This window comes from Mastomys coucha, unplaced genomic scaffold (assembly GCF_008632895.1).
Source record: "Mastomys coucha isolate ucsf_1 unplaced genomic scaffold, UCSF_Mcou_1 pScaffold20, whole genome shotgun sequence".
NCBI classification, from domain to species: domain Eukaryota; kingdom Metazoa; phylum Chordata; class Mammalia; order Rodentia; family Muridae; genus Mastomys; species Mastomys coucha.
Genome location: NW_022196903.1, coordinates 8,962,791 through 8,965,882, shown reverse-complemented (window position 1 = coordinate 8,965,882; position 3,092 = coordinate 8,962,791). Strand labels below are relative to the sequence as shown.

At 39.7% G+C, this 3,092-nt stretch overlaps 1 pseudogene; it reads right to left on the bottom strand.

Annotated features, from left to right (window-relative positions):
• The window catches only part of LOC116098477, a 5,076-nt pseudogene extending 2,297 nt beyond the window's left edge, over positions 1-2,779 (bottom strand).
• Positions 2,780-3,092: the final 313 nt, after the last annotated feature.

Genomic DNA, 3,092 nt, shown 5'->3' with positions numbered 1-3,092 from the left:
TTTTTTTGTTTATTTGTTTTGTTTTCTTGATAGCCATTTTAACTGGGGTGAAGTGGAAGTTCAATAAAGTTTTTATGACATTACTCTAATGGCTAAGAATGTTGACTCTCATGTATCAACCAGTCATTTGTACTTCTTTTGAGAACTGTTTTTATTCATTTCCTTTCCCCATTTATTGATTTTATTATTTTCCCTCTTATTGTTTTTATAATAGTAAAATAAAATATTATATAATAAGATAAAGCAAAAACTAAGACCTTAGACCTGGATAGAGCAAATCAAGGAAGAGCCTGGTAGAAGATTCAAGAACCAGAGGCTCACTTGTTCACACACTCAGGAGTCCCATAAAACCACTAAATTGGAAGCCACTTTATATATTTGCCCTTGAAGGTCCTGAAAATGTTGACTCAGTCTCTGTGAGTTCATATGAGCTTTGATCATGTTGACTTAGAGGGCTTTGGTTCTTTGGGTGTTCTTCACTCCCTCTGGCTCTTAGACTGTTTCTACCTCCACTTTGTGGCCATCTCTGATTGCTGAGAAAGTGGATTTGATAGAGACATCCCACTTAGGGTTGAGGGTTCCAAGGTCTCTCATTCTCTCTATAATGTTTGGCTGTGGGTCTCTGTATTTGTTTCCATCTGCTGCAGGAGGAAACTCCTTTGATAGTGTTTGGACAAGGCACTGATCTATGAGTATAGCAGAGTATTAAGAGCTATTTTATCACTGTTTACAGTTTTACTTTCATTTTCTTTTTCTAGACCAGTAGTATTTAGTTTTACCTCAGGTTTTGTGGCCATCTAGTCTCTTTCTTGGTTATGCAAGCAGTGCCAGGTATGGATTCTATCTTGTGGAGTGGCCTTCAGTCAAATTAGATATTGGTTGATTGGCCCACAAGCTTTGTGTCACCATTGTAATAGCCTACTGTGTAAGCAGGACACCACTGTAAATCAAGTTTGTGGCTGAGTGGATATCTAGGTTGCTCTTGTGCTCATGTGCAGGGTGCTTTCGTAAGATGCTGGGATGCTTTCGTAAGATGCTGGGATGTAGTAGAGAAAGCCTTATCTAGGCATTAGCTCAACTTCTCCATGTTCAATGAGCTATGTAGGTGGTGTCTTCAGTTGTGGGGCTTTGTCATCTCTTTAAATACTAATTTTTTCAGTTCTTTATCATAGTTTGGACATTCATTCTATTTTGGAAAAGTAGATGGCAATGATTTTCTGTCCCCATGTAGGCTGTCTTTTTACACTGAACATCATTTCTTTGGTTGACTAGATGCTTTTGGTTTAATGCCATCTCATTTTTCAGTTCTTATTGATATTTCTGAAGTCTTGGAATCTGATTTGGAATGGCAGTTGTTATTCTTTTTTTTTAATTTTTATTGGTTATTTTGTTTATTTACATCTCAAATATTATCCCCCTTCCTGGTTTCCTCTATGAGAACCCCTCCTTCCACCCCTCCCCCTGTCTCCTTAGGGGTACCCCCTACCCACATGCCCACTCCCCACCACCACCCTAGCATTCCTCTGCGCTGGGGCATCAAGCCTTCACAGGACCAAGGGCCTCCCCTCCCATTAATGCCAGACAATGCCATCCTCTGCTACATATGCAGCTGGAGCCATGGGTCCCTCCATGTGTATTCTTTGGTTGGTGGTTTAGTCCCTGGAAGCTCTGGGGGGTGGGTCTGCTTGGTTGATATTATTGTTCTGTCTGTGGGGTTGCAAACACCTTCAGCTCCTTCAGTCCTTCCCCTAACTCCTCAGTTGGGTTCTCCTTGCTCAGTCAGATGGCTGGCTGCAAGCATCCGCATCTGTATTGGTCAGGCTCTGGCCGAACCTCTCAGGAGACATCCGTATCAGGCTTCTGTCAGCAAGCACTTCTTGGCATCAGCAATAGTGTCTGGGTTTGGTGGCTGCATATGGGATGAATCCCCAGGTTGGACAATCTCTGGATGGCCTTTCCTTTTTGACTCATTTCATTTGTGCTTTTTGATAAGATGACAGGTAGAGACCAAATTTCAGTCTTTTATTTTTAGATCTTCTAACTTAAAAGACAGCAAAGACTCAACCTGAAAATTCTTGTATCTTCCAGCAAAATGGCAGAATGCAAAATTCTCATAGAAAAATCCATAATACACACACACACACACACACACACACACACACACACACATGCACGCACGCACACATGCACACACATGCACGTACACATACACACACATACACACATGCACATACACACACACATACACACACGCATGCACACATGCACACATACACACACATGCACACATGCACACATACACACACACACACACACGTGTGCACGTGCACACACGCACACAATCCACATATAATTCTAATAAGTACCCCAGAAAGAAATCAGGAAAAATATTTTTCACAATATCCTTAAATAAAATAAAATGGACTATTGAAGAAGACAGTAGATGGAATGAGTTCCCATGCTCGTGGATTTGCTTCATTAATATTTTGAAAAAAAAGGCCATGTTACCAAAAGTAATCTACATATTCAGTGTTGTCTAGAAACATACGACCTAAACAGCAAAGCAATGCTGAGTAGGGTGAGCACAATGCTGGAGCAATCACAATATATGACATCAAATATACCAGAGTGGCATACTAACACAGATAGCATAGTACATACTGACACAGATAACATAGTACATACTAATACAGATAGCATAGTACATACGAACACAGATAGCATAATGCATACTAACACAGATAGCATAGTACATACTAACACAAATAGCATAGTACATACTAACACAAATAGCATAGTATATACTAACACAGATAGCATAGTACATACTAACACAAATAGCATAGTATATACTAACACAAATAGCATAGTACATACTAACACAAATTGTATAGTACTGCCCCAGGACAGACACATAGACTAAAGGAATAGAACAATCAAAAGTCAGCCCAGGTAGTAACAGCTATATGATTTTTTTCAAAGAGGCTAAAAACATGTGTTAGGAAAAAGAGACAACTTTAACAATGGTGCTTGGCAAATTGGATATGTAGTGTCTTTGTCACTATTGTGACTGCTATTGTTTTTCTCAAATC